Below are 20,000 nucleotides of genomic sequence, written 5' to 3' on the forward strand. Positions count from 1 at the left end.
AACAAAATAATGCCTCAAAACATTTGCGTTGAAAATGAACGCCCCCTAGACGGGTTCAAATGTAAACGTCTCATTCATACACTGATAACTGCCATTGAAAGCCCCAAGTAGCAAAAACTTTATATCTGCTTCTACCTTTAAAAAAGGAGCTATGTTTTACCTGTCTGTGAGCTTGCTTGGCTGAATAATTCAATGTTATAACTTAGATGTCCAGAGCAAAATATGCCATCCTGCAGGAAAAGCATGCAAAACAAATCATAAAAATATGTTTTCGACTTTTGATGATAGGTTGTTATGCTGGGGGATCTCAGCTTTCTAATGATACATAGATTGCGCGTCTAGTCCACTCGCTGGCCGAGATATTCAATGAAATGTTGAGGGTGGGGCATGAACTGAAAATTAGACTGAATGTCCATGGACGAGCACATCGGTGAGGGTTAAATGACAAAAAATTATGACTAAAACAAAAAAAACTGTGAAAATGAACAGATCCCCGAGTATGACATAAAAGGGAAACACTATCGCAGTGCAATGTTCTTGATGGTTGCTAGTGTGTTCTTGATGGTTGCTAGGGTGTTCTGGATGGTTGCTAGTGTGTTCTTGATGGTTGCTAGATGCTTGCTAGGGTGTTCTGGATGGTTGCTAGTGTGTTCTTGATGGTTGCTAGTGTGTTCTGGATGGTTGCTAGGGTGTTCTGGATGGTTGCTAGTGTGTTCTTGATGGTTGCTAGATGCTTGCTAGGGTGTTCTGGATGGTTGCTAGTGTGTTCTTGATGGTTGCTAGATGCTTGCTAGGGTGTTCTGGATGGTTGCTAGGGTGTTCTGGATGGTTGCTAGTGTGTTCTGGATGGTTGCTAGTGTGTTCTTGATGGTTGCTAGATACTTGCTAGGGTGTTCTGGATGGTTGCTAGGGTGTTCTTGATGGTTGCTAGTGTGTTCTTGATGGTTGCTAGATGCTTGCTAGGGTGTTCTGGATGGTTGCTAGGGTGTTCTGGATGGTTGCTAGGGTGTTCTGGATGGTTGCTAGTGTGTTCTTGATGGTTGCTAGATGCTTGCTAGGGTGTTCTGGATGGTTGCTAGGGTGTTCTTGATGGTTGCTAGATGCTTGCTAGGGTGTTCTGGATGGTTGCTAGTGTGTTCTTGATGGTTGCTAGATGCTTGCTAGGGTGTTCTTGATGGTTGCTAGTGTGTTCTTGATGGTTGCTAGATGCTTGCTAGGGTGTTCTGGATGGTTGCTAGTGTGTTCTTGATGGTTGCTAGATGCTTGCTAGGGTGTTCTTGATGGTTGCTAGTGTGTTCTTGATGGTTGCTAGGGTATTCTGGATGGTTGCTAGTGTGTTCTTGATGGTTGCTAGATGCTTGCTAGGGTGTTCTGGATGGTTGCTAGTATGTTCTTGATGGTTGCTAGATGCTTGCTAGGGTGTTCTGGATGGTTGCTAGTGTGTTCTTGATGGTTGCTAGATGCTTGCTAGGGTGTTCTGGATGGTTGCTAGTGTGTTCTTGATGGTTGCTAGATGCTTGCTAGGGTGTTCTTGATGGTTGCTAGTGTGTTCTTGATGGTTGCTAGATTTTTGCTAGGGTGTTCTGGATGGTTGCTAGGGTGTTCTGGATGGTTGCTAGTGTGTTCTGGGTGGTTGCTAGATGCTTGCTAGGGTGTTCTGGATGGTTGCTAGGGTGTTCTGGCTGGATGCTAGATGCTTGCTAGGGTGGTCTGTATGGTCGCTAGGGTGTTCTGGATGGTTGATAGATGCTTGCTAGGGTGTTCTGGGTGGTTGCTAGATGCTTGCTATGGTGTTCTGGATGGTCGCTAGGGTGTTCTGGGTGGTTGCTAGATGCTTACTAGGGTGTTCTGGATGGTCGCTAGGGTGTTCTGGGTGGTTGTTAGATGATTGCTAGGGTGTTCTGTGTGGTTGCTAAATGCTTGCTAGGGTGTTCTGGATGGTCACTAGGGTGTTCTGGGTGGTTGCTAGATGCTTACTAGGGTGTACTGGATGGTTGCTAGGGTGTTCTGGATGGATGCTAGGGTGTTCTGGGTGGTTGTTAGATGATTGCTAGGGTCTTCTGGGTGGTTGCTAAATGCTTGCTAGGGTGCTCTGGATGGTTGCTAGGTGAATAATTTGGTGTCCTGAATACTTGTTACAGTAGGTTTTTTCTTCGGTTTATCACAATCATGCAGCTGGTTGTGTCAATAAATTAAAGAAACAAACACAGCAGCAACTGTGGGACATCTGGAAATTAAGCAAAGTAACAGAGAACAAAAAATAGTGAAATTGTCCTCTGATGCCATATTCATTATTTAATTACGTTGATGTGGGGAGAGCTGCTTAATGACCAATAAACCTTTTCTGGTGTACATATAAATGAGTTCATTGATTCAACAAATGGTGTAAATTTGGGATGGGACAATCTCATTGTATTGTTGTTAATGTGGCGGTAACAACCCTCAGTACTCAAGGTGAAATTGAGCATGCATAGCTAGAAGCGTTTGTGTTCACATACTGGTATAGAGTTTGTTTTGGGCTTTTATGGTTAGACATTGTGAGTCACCCAGTTGGTGTGCAGCCGCAGGTCCTCTTCCCTGTTGCCCTGGGGTCGTCCGTAGTGTCCATTCTCGGTCAAAATCAGGAAGGACTGGTGTGAGGGCATTCTGGGTCTTGGCTGAAGTTGGTCTAACTCACTAAATACCAGAATTCTGTGTACCGCTGATTATATTTCAAGGTCCTTGGGTTCCTTCACTCTCAATGACTTGCATGAGTCATATTTTATTTTAAAGAGAAATGCAGGATAGTGAGCTCCACTCAGTTGCTTCCTATGAAGATGAGTGTTTTAATAATAAAAGAGATGCATATACAATTAAAATCATTCGTATTTCATGCATTGTAGTCACATACTTTGTGACATGTTTAATTCTGCTGTAGTGGCATCTAGTTTTTAACTTGTTGATAATTATAAATATGAACATCATTACACTTTTGTGTCAGAATGCCTTTTCTGACATAATTTGGCAGTCCAATAAAATAATGCGTTAACAAGAATATTGAAAGGTTGACAATAATGCTTGATGTTGTTGCTGATTCAGTCCGTCAACACACTACAAATTGAAGTTGAGTTCAGGTCATTATAAGATATACAGTAGTATTCCATGCAATATGCTCTAGCTTTATAATAAGACACAAAGATTTGTATAATTTGTTCATGTACATGTTATATTCCTCATATGTTGTGTTTATTTCAAGAATCATCCACTAGAAATGACTAGTGTGGCATAATGACTCCTGAAAATGGGGATTTGGCATCACAGATAATTTAATTACTTAATTAGTGACTTTTGGGTGGGTTTTAAGCAGACATTTTTGCTGGCCTTGGTAACCCTGGTTGTGGGTGGTCAGTGTTGCTGTGTGGTTGCTAGAGTGATCTGAATGGTTGTTAGGATGTTCTGAATAGTTGTTAGAATGTTCTGGATGGTTGTTAGGGTGTTCTGGATGGTTGTTAGGATGTTATGAATGGTTGTCAGGGTATTCTGGATGGTTGTTAGGGTGTTCTGGATGGTTGTTAGGATGTTCTGAATGGTTGTTAGGGTGTTCTGGATGGTTGTGAGGATGTTCTGAATGGTTGTTTGGGTGTTCTGGATGGTTGTTAGGGTGTTCTTGATGGTTGTTTGGGTGTTCTTGATGGTTGTTAGGATGTTCTGAATGGTTGTTAGGGTGTTCTGGATGTTGTTAGGATGTTCTGAATGGTTGTTAGGGTGTTCTGAATGGTTGTTAAGATGTTCTGAATGGTTGTTAGGGTGTTCTGGATGGTTGTTAGGATGTTCTGAATGGTTGTCAGGGTGTTCTGAATGGTTGTTAGGATGTTCTGAATGGTTGACAGGGTGTTCTGAATGGTTGTTAGGGTGTTCTGAATGGTTGTTAGAGTGTTCTGAATGGTTGTTAGGATGTTCTGAATAATTGACAGGGTGTTCTGAATGGTTGTTAGGGTGTTCTGAATGGTTGTTAGGGTGTTCTGGATGTTGTTAGGGTGTTCTGAATGGTTGTTAGGATGTTCTGAATGGTTGTTAGGGTGTTCTGGATGTTGTTAGGATGTTCTGAATGGTTGTTAGGGTGTTCTGAATGGTTGTTAGGATGTTCTGAATGGTTGTTAGGGTGTTCTGAATGGTTGTTAGGATGTTCTGAATGGTTGTTAGGGTGTTCTGGATGGTTGTTAGGATGTTCTGAATGGTTGTCAGGGTGTTCTGAATGGTTGTTAGGATGTTCTGAATGGTTGTCAGGGTGTTCTGAATGGTTGTTAGGGTGTTCTGAATGGTTGTTAGGGTGTTCTCAATGGTTGTTAGGATGTTCTGAATGGTGGTTTCGGCCGATTAATCTGTTATCAGCCTTTTCCACCACCGTAGTTATCGGTTTTGGCAAAATCCTCAATCAGTCGACCTCCAGTTTCTAGGGTGTTCTGGGTAGCCATGTCCATAGCACAAATGGTGCAAGACGAGTTGCGTACCAAAGTTTAATCCTTAGTAAGTTTTAGTGAGAGTGATGCTTGCCTTAGCAAATACCATTTAGAAGCGTTTTTATCCCTTTACTACCACAAACACACTGCCGTCCATTCCTATTGGTTTGCCATATTCTCTCTCTCATCTTGCTGGAAATGCACCCAGGACAAGCATGTGTGGTGGAAGTGTGTGTGGGTGTGTGTGGACAGCACGTCCCATCAGCAGAGAGCTGAAAGCCCGCGTTTAAATGACACAGAGGGACGGCGAGCTGTCACTGCCAGACGGAACAAATTAAATTCCCAGTGAAAAGACGGAGATATTGGCAAGCCTGTGCCAGGAAACAGTCCGTTCTTAGAAAGTATCTTGTTAGTTTTACAACATATTGATGGAGAGGCTTCAAGGAGACGGTCGATGCCCTCTGTCGAGTGAAAACAGTCTGTGAATACCATCTGAACTTGTCAAGCCATAGATCTGTATGTACAGTCCAACATCACCGCAGCATATATGACACTATACAGGCCGTATGGCGTCATCATCTGGCACTAGAATGTGTGATGTCATTTTAATTGTGCAGTAAAATCAGTGATGTCATACTCATTTGACGGTAGAATCTGTGATGTCATAATTATTTGCCGGAAAACCATGTGACATCGTATTCATTTGGCAGTGTAATCTGTGATGTCATATTAATGGCAGGAAGCTGGCCAAAGCTGGTTTAGGTGACTGATCAACATTGTTTTGCCAAAGTCGACCTGATAGATCTTGGTCAAGCAGGTTCAGGCTGGTGTGCCACCTTGGCTAAGCTGCGGGGAGATGGTCAAGTGTGGTTCAAACCGTTAGTTTAAACTAGTTAACTGATCTTTAGAAGGTGCAACATTGAGCTAGTCACTTTGCCCGACCTCACCTTGTATCTATCCATTCATGTGGACGTCAATTTGACACGTGCCACCAGGATGCTGCCTGGATGTTGTAGATGAGTCGATAGTTGAGGACTGGGGAGAGATTGAATTCAAATTGCTGCCTGAGTCCACCGTGACAGAAAATCCGCTCTAGTAATGAAGAGTTCAAGGTGTTGCCCTGGCATCCAAATTCCCCAGATCTCAATCCGATTGAGGATCTGTGGGATGTGCTGGACCAACAAGTCCGATCCAACGGGCTCCACCTCGCCACTTACAGGACTTGAAGGATCTGCTGCTAATGTCTCGGTGCCAGATACCACAAGACACCTTCAGGGGTCTGTAGAGTCAATGCCTCTGCGGGAAGGCGCTGTTTCGGTGCATATTAAGCAGGTGGTCATAATGTTTTGGCTCATTAGTGTTCAAGGATGTTTTGCAAGTTTTTGACATTTTCTACTGAATGCAGAAATCTTCTTAAACCAGTTTCAGGTGGTTTTCTGGTCTTAAAGACCACCCAGCTGGTCAGGCTGGTCTAGTTTAGTGGTTTAAGCTGGAACCAGATGACTGAGATAGGTTTAAGATGTTTTTTCAGCATGCTTGTGTTGCTTGAATCTTTTTTTTTTTTTTTTTTTTAAGATCTGTACTACAAGCACTGCGGCATTTATTGTGTGGAATTTGTCAAATTATTTTGAGGTCGCATAGAGGTTATACAGTATATTCGGTGCTATTTTAGACCATCTTGAAGTACAATATGTTCTAAAGAGATTCTGGAATCCATCTGTGATTGCATTTGAAGCATAACGCAACACCAGCTAACACTGCAGGACGGTTTTATATTTTCCTTAATGATAAAAAATGTCTTAAACAGTATCACTGCAGGCGCTTTAAAATGGATGTGTTATTTTCATTTGTGCATTTCAGAAGCCTCATTTGTGTAGCTGTGACGTTCAGCTAACTCCTCTGCCCTCTGTTGCTATCATTAGCATCGGGCTAACATGCCGCGGGCGTCCTGAGTCAGTACAATCTGTTGTTCGGGGCCGGGAGCCAGACAGATTCCTCATCAAAACACGGCGGGACGCCAGCGAAAGACAGATCACAACAGAGTAAAATACCTGCTCTCTTCTTGTGGTGAAATTACAGCTTGCCAGAAAAAAAAAAAAAAAGGAAGATAATTTCAGGGAAAGTGCATTTTAGGCCACTGTACTTGCATTACAAAGGAATACTGACAGTGTAATATCAGATGTCATAAACTGCATCCAAACGTCCAGACGGAATTAGATGAATTCTGACATCATACATTCTACTGCAAAATGAGAATGACATCACAAGCACTTCTGGCAAGCATTTATCTCTACCAAATCATTATGACATCACACACACACACTACAGCTGAAGGATTGTGACATCACACACACACACACACACACACACACACACACACACACACACACACACACACACACACTACAACTGAAGTATTGTGACATCACACACACACACACACACACACACACTACAACTGAAGTATTGTGACATCACACACACACACACACACACACACACACACTACAACTGAAGTATTGTGACATCACACATGCCCTTCAGACACTATTTCTCCTCTCCGAACTCTTTTACAAAGATTATTATCGGCCCCTAAAGGAATAGCTCACCCAAAAATAAAAGTTCTGTCATCATTTACTCACCCTCATGTTGTTCTGTACAGTAATGTTTAAAGTAATACAGAAAATATAATTTTTATGGGTGAAATGTGGCCTGGACATGTTTTAGTGAAATTCACAGAATTATGTTTCAGTAATCAAGACCACGATTGAAAAAAAAAACATATTTACACATTTACTTGAATATATTTGCATGAATTATTACAAAATGTTTTTGAAGAACTCTATTTGTGCTCATATGTTGTCTTTGTTTTATATATATATATATATTAATATTCAGCTGGTGAATTCGTCCGTTTCCTGTTTGGTTTTAACTGTTTATGTTCATTTGTGGTTTTGCTCCAGTCCAACAGAATATCAAGAGTTTGAAATGATGTAAATGAGTTTCTCACCTCAGATATCATTCATCATTTGGTTAAACTAATTACTGTGTTTTAATGAGGACACAAATCATTGAAGTGACATTTGTAAGAGTTTTTGTTTTTGAGCACTTTGTTTTACTCTCGTTCTCGTGGTTTATTTGCTCTCGCTCTCTTTGTGGCTGTTTTTAAAGCAAATATGTTTATGAATTCATTACTAGCAGATGGCTGCACGCTTGCTTTCACAATGAAAACTGGATTTTGTAGGTTTTGTGTCGGAGTGGTTTTCTGCAATGTTTGACACTCAATCACATTTTTATGTCTTTTTTATTTGAGTAATTTTTTTTTCTTGTATTTTTCCTAGTTTCCCTCTGTCTGTCTGCCTGTCTGTCTGTCTGCCTGTCTGTCTGTCTGTCTATCTGTTTGTCATTCATTATTGGTCTGTCTGTCTGTCTGTCTGTCTGTCTGTCTGTTTGTCATTCATTATTGGTCTGTCTGTCTGTCTGTCTGTCTGTCTGTTTGTCATTCATTATTGGTCTGTCTGTCTGTCTGTCTGTCTGTTTGTCATTCATTATTTGTCTGTCTGTCTGTCTGTCTGTCTGTCTATCTGTTTGTCATTCATTATTTGTCTGTCTGTCTGTCTGTCTGTCTGTCTGTCTATCTGTTTGTCATTCATTATTTGTCTGTCTGTCTGTCTGTCTGTCTGTCTGTCTGTCTGTCTGTTTGTCATTCATTATTGGTCTGTCTGTCTGTCTGTTTGTCATTCATTATTTGTCTGTCTGTCTGTCTGTCTGTCTGTCTGTCTATCTGTTTGTCATTCATTATTTGTCTGTCTGTCTGTCTGTTTGTCATTCATTATTTGTCTGTCTGTCTGTCTGTCTGTCTGTCTGTCTATCTGTTTGTCATTCATTATTTGTCTGTCTGTCTGTCTGTCTGTCTGTCTGTCTGTCTGTCTGTCTATCTGTTTGTCATTCATTATTTGTCTGTCTGTCTGTCTGCCTGTCTGTCTGTCTATCTGTTTGTCATTCATTATTGGTCTGTCTGTCTGTCTGTTTGTCATTCATTATTGGTCTGTCTGTCTGTCTGCCTGCCTGTCTGTCTGTCTGTCTGTCTGTCTATCTGTTTGTCATTCATTATTGGTCTGTCTGTCTGTCTGTTTGTCATTCATTATTGGTCTGTCTGTCTGTCTGTCTGTCTGTCTGTTTGTCATTCATTATTGGTCTGTCTGTCTGTCTGTCGGTCTGTTTGTCATTCATTATTGGTCTGTCTGTCTGTCTGTTTGTCATTCATTATTGGTCTGTCTGTCTGTCTGTATGTATGTCTGTCTGTCTCTTTGTCATTCATTATCTGTCTGTCTGTTATTCATTATCTGTCTGTCTCTTTGTCATTCATTATTTGTCTGTCTGCCTGTCTGTCATTCATTGTCTGTCTGTTTGTGTGTCTGTCTGTCTTTCATTCATTATCTGTCTGTCTGTTTGTCTGTCTGTGTGTGTGTGTCTGTCTGTCTGTTATTCATTATCTGTCTGTCTGTATATCTGTCTGTCTGTTTGTCATTCATTATCAGTCTTTTTGTATATCTGTCTGTCTGCTTGTGTGTCTGTCTGTCTGTCATTCATTATCTGTCTGTCTGTTTGTCTGTCTGTGTGTGTGTGTCTCTCTGTCTGTCTGTTATTCATTATCTGTCTGTCTGTATATCTGTCTGTCTGTTTGTCTGTCTGTCTGTATATCTGTCTGTTTGTCATTCATTATCTATCATTTTGTATGTCTGTCTGTCTGTGTGTGTGTCTGTCTGTCTGTTATTCATTATCTGTCTGTCTGTATATCTGTCTGTCTGTTTGTCATTCATTATCAGTCTTTTTGTATATCTGTCTGTCTGCTTGTGTGTCTGTCTGTCTGTCATTCATTATCTGTCTGTCTGTTTGTCTGTCTGTGTGTGTGTGTCTCTCTGTCTGTCTGTTATTCATTATCTGTCTGTCTGTATATCTGTCTGTCTGCTTGTGTGTCTGTCTGTCTGTCATTCATTATCTGTCTGTCTGTTTGTCTGTCTGTGTGTGTGTGTCTCTCTGTCTGTCTGTTATTCATTATCTGTCTGTCTGTATATCTGTCTGTCTGTTTGTCTGTCTGTCTGTATATCTGTCTGTTTGTCATTCATTATCTATCATTTTGTATGTCTGTCTGTCTGTGTGTGTGTCTGTCTGTCTGTTATTCATTATCTGTCTGTCTGTATATCTGTCTGTCTGTTTGTCATTCATTATCAGTCTTTTTGTATATCTGTCTGTCTGCTTGTGTGTCTGTCTGTCTGTAATTCATTATCTGTCTGTCTGTTTGTCTGTCTGTGTGTGTGTCTCTCTGTCTGTCTGTTATTCATTATCTGTCTGTCTGTATATCTGTCTGTTTGTCATTCATTATCTGTTTGTCTGTCTGTGTGTGTGTCTGTCTGTTATTCATTATTTTTCTTTCTGTCTGTTATTCATTGTCAGTCTTTTTGTATGTCTGTCTGTCTGTTTGTGTGTCTGTCTGTCTGTCATTCATTACCTAACAGAACATAAAGAGAACATGTTTGAAGACATAACCTTATGTTATTTTGTTCAGATGTTTGTTTGCGATGTTTGTTTGTAGCAAGGTTAGATATTGTGTCAGGTGTTTTCCTAGGCTTTGCCTAGAGAAAGAGTTCACAAGACCACATGATTAATAAACATGAAGGAGCTCTTCCCTTCCTGGAAGCTCTCACGGAATTCTCTGAAAGTTTTTCACTGGTGCATCCTGTTGCTGATTGTTATATATTGGAAGGATATTCCTGTGGACGTACATCGATTTGGCCTTTTGAAATTTTTGAGAATTTTAGAAGAAACATCTGAGTCAAAATTAAGTATCCTGATTTATGAAAGAGTGACCTCTGAGCAATACATCTGACCATTGGCTGACATTGCTATCACGTGGTATCAGACACACGGATGTTACATGAGTGTCAGAGAACTCGACTGAATTGATGTTCTCTGTATTTAATTTAAGACAAAAGCCAGTATCGATCATTGCTCATGTGCTGATGATGTGTCATTAGCTGTTGTCTGCGCTCTCTTCCTGTGCTGAAGACATCACCCATCAATCACTAAATCACTTCATGTCCAAGTGTGATTATTAAACGGCAAAGACTGCACTTTAATGAGAGAAATATATAGATTGCACTTGCTATGTGCTTCATAGTACATTGATCTTGTTTTAAGACTGTTTGAATGTAAATCTGAACTGGAAAACATCATCATGAGCTTCACATGCCCTGTTTGTAGTAGATGATAGCGAGCAGAGCGCTAATTCACTATGTAGTGTGCAGCACATACAGACTACATATTTGTTTAATTAAATATCAGCCTTTTGATGTTTAATTTGTCACGTAGCGACCTGCTTTTCCAGAAGCTTTTGTCAAAAACACACAGAAACGTAAAGGGCTTAAAAAATAAAAGCTTCTGCCAAAATAAAAGCATCCCGAAAAGGATGTATCAGTACTAGCACTCTGTGGCAGGGCGGAGGGCGGGGCCGGGTCATGATCCTACACACCCGGTCCTGTATTAGGCTAATCACGCCTCCGAGAGGGATAAAGGTCAACTGCAGAGGATCGTCCGGGAGAGAGAGATCGTTTACGGTCATGTCATGTGTGTGTTTGTCTTTTATTTCAGTTTATTATTAAAACTATTATTTATATTATCAAGCCGGTTCTCGCCTCCTCCTTTCCATTGATCCCTTTACACTGGTGCCGAAATCTGGGAAGGAGGAGGGATACGCCGTAGTAGAGTTCTCGCCACTACCGTCCACCCCAACGGAGCAGCTGCGGCCATCTGCCGGGGGACGAGGAGCCCAGCCGCCTTGAAGAGGACGACGGCCGCCGACCGCGAGGGGAGAAGGGGCTCCTAACCAACTGCCTGGAGAGGTCAGGGCTGCTGCCAGGGGCAGAGGAGTCGCCTACCAGCCGCTGAAACACGCCGGGGTCTGAGAACACCGACCGCGAGCGGGGAGGGGCTCGCTGCCGACCGCCTGCAGCGGGAGAACCGCTGCCAGGTGCAGGGGAGACCCCATCTGTTCCGCCGCCAGGGGCTGGATGACTGCCTCTGATCCGCCCAGAGAGGAGCGGCTGTCGTCCGTTAGAGGGTGAAGGAGTGGCCGAGGAACAAGCCGCGGCGTATCGGAGAACTGGCGAGTACGTTTTTTTTTTTTGTATGTAATAGTTTCAATAATAAAACTTAAACAAAAGACAAACACACACATATGACGGACATGTCCGTAAACGACCTCTCTCTCCCGCACGATCCTCTGCAGTCGACCTTTATCCCTCTCGGAGGCGTGATTAGCCTAATTCGGGACCGGGTGTGTAGGATCACGACCCCGTCCCACCCTCCGCCCTGCCACACACTCGTTCTTCAAAAAAATGCTATCGGGACATCCCTACCCTAAACCTAATTGTCAGTGGAGTAAACATGTATTTTTAGAGCTAAAATGCAACCTCCAAATTGCGGCTACTGTTGTTTATGTTGTTCCATTGGACCAGAACCATTGTCTTATTTAAACTGAACGCAAGATCTGAGAGCAACAGCTATCATGTGACTTCAGAAGACTTGGAATATAGCACTTATGTTGCATGGACTACTAGTATAATGGTCATTTGCTCATGTGCTATTGGTAGTTTTTTTAGCTCTAAATTGTTGGTCCCCATCCTCTTAAATTGTAGCCTATGGAAAACAGTTCGGTAACTTTGGTGCTAAAACAACAACGACTTTTATTCATGTTCACGCAAGTCATGAGTAAAACGGCAGATTATGAGATCATAAACAGGTACTTTTTCACACAATGCTATTTTATGACATAATTTGCATGACTCATTTTAATGTTTGTATTACATAACTACATTTACAAGCTTGTACGAGTGCGATCAAATTGCACGGTAGCTCGACTGATTGCACTTGTGATGTAAAGGATGTGAAGGAGCGGTACGAGTCCTGAAGAGCATGTGAGTTGACTCGTGAGCCCAGAGTGTCATAGAAACACCACAAAATGACGCGGTTGGGTTTTTCATCTCACGTTTGCTTTTTCTGACACTATCGATTAGGTTTAGGTTTAAGGTTTAGGCCAGGGATGGACTGGTAATCTGGCATGCCGGACATTTTCCCGATGGGCCGACGCTCTTTGTGGCCGACCAGGGGAGGACTGGCCATCGGGAGAACCGAGGGGTCCGGTTGGTCGGCCGCGAAACGTGCTGAATGGTCCGCGATAAGCTAAAATGAGCCGGCGCGATATGCAGAAAAGGACAGCGAACACCCCCCCAGCTCAACGATTTTGGGCCAGTTGCTTTGTCAAATCCTGGGCCGATTTCTCTTCCCAGTCCAGCCCTGGGGTACTGATGTCGGTTTTGTTGATTTAAAAGCATTCATCTCATCCTTTAGCGCCACACAGTCAACATTTGACCTCAGAACTGCCTCAATATGTGTAAGGAACCACGTAATATCATATTGCAAACATGTTGCCACAGTCTCATATTTTTCGTGAGATCATACTGAGTTTAATTGACAGGTTTGCCCGCTACGAGGCTGTTGCTGTCAACTTTTTCCATGCTTGTGTAATCGTACATAACTGAACCCTGCCGAGCTCATTGTCAGTATCTGCAAAGATCTTCCTGTTTTCTGCAAGTGTATGATTATATATTGTACGTGTCAAACATCTGATATAAGCACGAGATGCACTACACTACAGTTTCAAGTGATGGCACTGAGCGTTTTTAGTATAAAGTACATTATAAGTGGATTTCAAGAACGAGTGCCCATGCCAAACTCTGGACCGTGATGCAAGGGGGTTGCTATGTGTTTGGTAGAGTCTGGATTTTCCCACCTCACCATAAGTATGAGCAATAGCAATTGCGATGCGTGTTTTAGCAAACACCCACTAAATGTGTCTCCTTTAAGAAAGATGTCTGCATGAACAGTGTAAAGATGTAATAGACCTGCCATGTTTTCAATGCCATGTTAAATGCACTTTTGTAAGTCAGAGAGCTTCAAATCCCAATGAAAAGGCGTAACTGTGCTGCTAAACTGGGCGGCGCGCCGACACATAAGGAAAGAAAACGGTGTATGAAAGCGATTGTTCTGCTCATAACAGAGCTGTGAAGGATGGAGGTGTTTGTTCACTCTCTCTGACACACACCGTGGTAAAGGGGGGGTGGCGTGGGGGGGTTCTCCGATAGGTGATTTCTGACGTTTTGATTGGTGAAAGCATCCTCGTGTCAAGTTTCACAACAGTGTTCTCTGGCTGAGGAGAGGAGCTTATTGAAATGCTCATTACGCTTCGGAGAGTGATTCATCTCGTTAAATTTCCCTTCATAAGAGTCCGTGATTGATGAATTTGACCACACGGACAAAAACACACACACTCACCCGAGAAGCCCAACTTGCCTGCGCTGGAATGGGTGCTCCACAGGATCTGATTAATCCAATATCCCCTGTGATGTATTTCCCGCGGTCCCCCTGTCGGTGGTCCCGCGTCTCCCTTGGGCCCCCCGGTCGCTGTGGTTGTAGAGCTCCTCCCTGTCGAGGCAGGACCAACCACCGCGCCACTTCCATGTGTGGCTAGTAAGCCCATGTGACGTATTCGCCATATGTTAACATCCCCTGTTGGGCAGGATGTGGTCTCCGCTGTGTCTTTTCCCCCTGAAAGAATAGGATTAGAAAAGAACGCCTTGTGTGTTATAGCTTTAGATGGCCCCAGCCGCATCTGACACTCTAAGGAGAGAAAAGGCCGCGGCTGGCGTGTCCTGCTCCCAGGCTAGTTACGTCGCTTCCCTCCCTCATGGATGTGGGGAACTATATGACGTCTCTTGGGGCGTTGGGGAAGGTTACGTGCAGTCTGATGCACCTGATATTTTGTGTGTGTGTGTGTATATATATATATATGTGTGTGTGTGTGTGTGTGTGTATATATATATAAGTGTGTGTGTGTGTGTGTGTGTGTGTGTGTATATATATATGTGTGTGTGTGTGTGTGTATATATATATATATATTTATGTGTGTGTGTGTGTATATATGTGTGTGTGTGTGTGTGTGTGTGTGTGTATATATGTGTGTGTGTGTGTGTGTGTGTGTGTGTGTGTGTGTGTGTGTGTGTGTATATATATAAGTGTGTGTGTGTGTGTGTGTGTGTGTATATATGTGTGTGTGTGTGTGTGTGTATATATGTGTGTGTGTGTGTGTGTGTGTGTGTGTGTGTATATATGTGTGTGTGTGTGTGTGTGTGTGTGTGTGTGTGTGTGTGTGTGTGTGTGTGTGTATATATATATGTGTGTGTGTGTGTGTGTATATATATATATATATTTATGTGTGTGTGTGTGTATATATATGTGTGTGTGTGTGTGTGTGTGTGTGTGTGTGTGTGTGTGTGTGTGTGTGTGTATATATATAAGTGTGTGTGTGTGTGTGTGTGTGTGTATATATGTGTGTGTGTGTGTGTGTGTATATATGTGTGTGTGTGTGTGTGTGTGTGTGTGTGTATATATATGTGTGTGTGTGTGTGTGTGTGTGTGTGTGTGTGTGTGTGTGTGTGTGTGTGTGTGTGTGTGTATATATGTGTGTGTGTGTGTGTGTGTGTGTGTGTGTGTGTGTGTGTGTATATATATATATTTATGTGTGTGTGTGTGTATATATATGTGTGTGTGTGTGTGTGTGTGTGTGTGTGTGTGTGTGTGTGTGTGTGTGTGTGTGTGTGTGTGTGTGTGTGTGTGTAAGTGTAATTAATTTTGTGTATGCCTCTAAAACAGGGAATCTTTAAAAACACTTTTAGAGCTTAAAGGGTTAAAAGGCAAAACATGGTCAAATCAGCAGTTATTGGAAATGGCCACATTGAACTGTGTATTATCAGTTATTGGTGTCGGCACAGAAGTTCCATATATTTGGTTTTAGCGCCCACTCTTAAAAGCAGGTTTAATGTACATTTCACTAAGCAGCTTTGCCCAAAGTTCTAAAACGTATCAAGTGAGCACACACGGAGGAAAGACGCCCCGAGAAATAATATGAAATTGGGTAATAACGTAGATTAACAGACCAACTTTTGAGTCTCAGCGCTGCATAATAAAGACAATGGCTGATATTTTACAGAAGACACACAGCTCTTGAATCAGCATGCGTCATCGCGTTTGTGGCGCTCTTTAAAAGCCTGGTTAAAGGTCTTGTAAATATTCAATACCTGTCTTCAGATCTCCATCAAGATTGAGCCCTCGATTTCTACAGCGGCTTAATGGAATTCAAAGACCTACATTCTTCCGCAGAGTTGCCTTGGAAACAAAGTTCTCAAGGCTGTTTTTTCTCTCTGTTACGGGAGATATGCTAGATCAATCAAGCGAATCATCCGGAAGCTCTCCGGCACACAATCTCCGTAGAGGAAAGACGTTTGTGTCCCAGTTAGTACTTGAATACACACACAATTATTTCTCAATCAATGGCAGATTGGGAGGTATTATTAAACTCAAACTCATAGAGCATTAGACGTATCGATTAAAGACCGGCGTGCTCTGCAGAAACTTTAGCACATGTATCAATACCACTGGTACGTGCACATTAGATGAATCAATTTAGCTTATTTTCTGTCCTAATGAAACACATTGGTAGTTGACATGAAATCCTTGCTAATGGTTTACAAGAGGTTCTATATGATTTTTTTTTATATCTAACATTATTTAATACATTAGGGATCATGAACTAACGATAAACATCTGCAAAGCATTTATTGACCTTGTTATAAATATAACCAGAGCATGTTTCTGCAGGACAAACCCTGTGAACCGACGAGATAAAACTCTTCGACAGTAAAGTGATTCATTGTGACATTTCCACGGATTGCCAAAAGATTTATAAATGTAATTTGTTGACGCTGAGCAACGGAGTAACTGGTAGATGCTATCATTTCTCACTTTTTGTTGTAAATCACATTTTTGGCACCACAAAATAAGTTTGTGAGGAAATATTTCTTCTGTCAACAATCTTTAGAAGTATCACATTTGGTGAGTAATGTGTCGAAATAGACAGTGTAACAAATTCAATCATATTTGATGGATCATCATTCATTACATAGGATTACATTGTCAAAGTAATAGTGACGTGTGCCTTAGCATCTTTCATCTTTAACCTTGAAACTGCATTTGGGTTATTCTGTGTCTCAAAATGTTGTTCTGGTGAAAGAAATGCATAAATTAAGATGAAAGTTGAAATATGAAATATGAAATGCCATGGATGAATATTTACTGAGTAATCCGCTGTTTTTAAGAGGGGGTCAAAATGGCAATTTTCAGAACCAACTTTTCTTTTGGGATCTTATATGGCCCTATATGGTTCAGTCCCAGAGATATGGGGCTCTCAATGTGGCTCCACGAGTAACTTGTTAAACTGTACACATTTTCATTGAAATAATCATATAATCAATCTGATACTTTTTGTCTTTTAAAGAGGAATGTCTGAAGTACAGAAAGAGGGAGGTCAAAATGGCAATTTTCACCTATGATTTTAGAGCAAAACCACAGATCAAAAAAGGACCCTTAGAAATGTGGCAGCATGATTTTTTTCATTTCAACACAGAGATTGGCATATCTGTTACTAAAATCAGTTGACTTTAGCAATCCTTGTTGCATTATATGACAAAGATGACAGTTCAAAAATGGGGAAAAGCACTTTCCAAGTGTTCTTTTTCCAAAGTTGGCGTGCCTGTAACTCAGAAAGTATTAAATATGTCTTAATATCCTTTTAGAATCTGGTTTAGAACAAACTTGTCTTTTAGTATCTTCATTTATAAGGTCCTATTTGGTTCGGTCCCAGAGATAGGGGGATCTCAATATCGCTGCATGTGCAAATTTACCCATTTTCAATGGTCGAAAACCAAATGTGGGTCACTCTGTATGAAGCTGATGCTTATTGTACTAAAATCATAGGTGAAAATTGCCATTTTGACCTCCCTCTTTCCAAATAGTGCATTACTCAATAAATATTCATCCATGGCATTTAATATTGTAACTTACATAATAATTTATGTATTTATTTCACCAGAATATTATAATTTTTTTTTTTAATCAAAATCAGAATTTGGAGCTGGGACCTCTGGTTGAGTCGACACGGAATGACCCATTTCACTCCACACATCATTGTTTCATACATAATCTGGTTATATTATTGCATACATTGTAAATGATCAAATCTTTATGGGTCATATGAACTCAGGATGCACAACAGAATTCTACTTATCAAGGTCTTGTATCAAGAGTTTTGATACGTGCCTAAAATAGTGGTTAACTGTAGGGCAGAGTGCCAGATACTATAAAAGTCCCGAACATCATGTTATTCTTAGGTGTTACTCAGGATGGACAGCTTGGGAAATGAGCCGTCAAATCCAGCATCTTTGCAGCCTAAGTGGGCATTTCAATAAACATGGCAAAGATGGAGAGATTACGGAGACGAAGATGGATGTAGTGTCGTGGAGAATTGCCTGACATGGCAGATGTAGAGGATTTGAGTCCCATCAGGGAGTTTGTGGTTATTACACAAGAAGCATTACATGTTTTTTTTGCTCAGAATCCTTTCAGAGTCGAGTCGAACCTTCTGCGCAGAGAAATCAATACAACTAAATGGGGATCAAAGCCGGTGAACACCAGCCGTAACATGCGAGAACCATCAAACCGGATCCAAAAATGATGGATGTTAATCAAAGGGCATTTTATTCCCTCTATGTCCCATCAGGTTTATTGCCACAATTTATAGTACAGTAAGTCACTCCTATAACTCGTCTAATTTTCCGTCGTGTGCATTCAGCTCCGAATTGGTCTGGAGTGCACTGAGTTATTACTCTGAAATTACACGGATGTTGACTAAGAGTTATCGGAGAGTTGATTGTGTCCATGTGAAAGACTCTGTGTGTATTGTAAGTGAGATGTTGTTGAGAATATAATAAAAAATTAAAAAATAAAACTCAACAAGGTCAAGGATTATATCTCATTTTCAGGAAGAAATTTAAATCCCAACCGCTAAAACATGCTAAAAACGTGCTAGTATCCTTCTAACACATGCTAGCATCACCTAGCAACGTACGAAAACATGCTAGCATCATGATAACACAAACATAACACCTACATGCTACCATCATGAAAAACACATGCTAGCAACATTCTATGACCATTATTTTAGTGCTTAGCAACAAGTTAGAAAATGCTATTTAACGAGTTTTGCCACGGCAAAAACAGCTTTTGTCACAGACCCCTGAGTGAGGCGTCAAATCGTGCGGCTCATTGAGGAGAGGTGTGCTTTATCTTTTCTAAGCAATCAGGTGTACGATATCCGCACAGCGGACGAAAAAGCGGTCAAAAAAGTCCCATTGACTTAACATTGTGGAATGTTCAGAAATGTAAATCCCAACCACTAAAACATGCTAAAAACGTGCTAGCATCAGGCTAACACATGCTAGCATCAACTAGCGAAGTGCTAAAACAAGTTTAAAACATGCTAACACATGCTAGTATCACCTAGCGAAATGCTAAAACATGCTAAAAACTTGCTAGTATCCTGCTAACACATGCTAGCATCACCTAGCAAGTACTAAAACATGCTAGCATCATGCTAACACAAACATAACACCTATATGCTACCATCATGAAAAACACATGCTAGCAACATTCTATGACCATTATTTTAGTGCTTAGCAACAAGTTGGAAAATGCTATTTAACGAGTTTTGCCACGGCAAGCACCACTCACATTTTCTTCAGGAAATGTACCTATCTAGTTTTTCTTGCACCTCTACATAAAAGGTTAGGAAATGTTTCAATAAGCTATAGAAGAGCTTTATGAAAGACAAAAGCTTGGTTTTAGTAACACGCTGCATGTTCCAAGCAAAGGTACTATCGGATAATCAATGGATAAAATGTAGAGCGAGACTTGATTTGCGCCCCCATTGGGAATTAATTGCATAGTGAAAATCGGTCTCTAAATCAGTTGTTCTCAACTGGTGGGTCGTGACTTATAAATGTATAGCAGGTCTGTTCTTATAGGGAAAATACATTGCTAAAGTAAAATAATACAATGAAATTCTGTATAATTTGCATTTAAAAATTAATGCGCATCAACTTTTATATAGAGGGAGAAAATGTTACACTTTTCGGACATTTTGATTTCATAGGAATGCCTACTTTTTCTAACTCGTCCTAGGCCGGTTGTGTGATTCGCATAAAATTTGGTATGCATCATCTGGAGATGCTTCTCAAAAATAGTTTTTTAAAGAAATCTGATTCATGTAATTATATAGGAGATATGAGCCAATACATTATTGGGTGTGGCCCATGACTAATTGGCCTGTGTCTTGTGAATGCAGTATCCAAACTTTATTAAAATTGGTACACGTGGACAAGAGGACATTACGAGGGCACTTGTCAACTTTCGTCCATTTCTGGTGCTAAAAGTCGCTATAACTTAGAAAATCCTAAAAGTGCAACTTTGATCAAAGAAGTTGAAAAACGCTATTTTGGTTGGTTTCTCTTCACATGCTTGGACTCCAATAATTATTATATTAATTCTATA

The 20,000-nt window shown here is 41.2% G+C and overlaps 1 protein-coding gene across 1 annotated transcript in view; it reads left to right on the forward strand.

Moving 5' to 3' along the window:
* lrfn1 (leucine rich repeat and fibronectin type III domain containing 1) overlaps positions 1 to 20,000 on the forward strand; it is a 153,535-nt gene that overhangs the window by 113,089 nt on the left and 20,446 nt on the right. The gene's annotated exons all lie outside the window — the stretch shown is intronic.

The sequence above is a fragment of the Xyrauchen texanus genome, chromosome 36 (genome assembly GCF_025860055.1).
Source record: "Xyrauchen texanus isolate HMW12.3.18 chromosome 36, RBS_HiC_50CHRs, whole genome shotgun sequence".
Lineage (NCBI taxonomy): Eukaryota > Metazoa > Chordata > Actinopteri > Cypriniformes > Catostomidae > Xyrauchen > Xyrauchen texanus.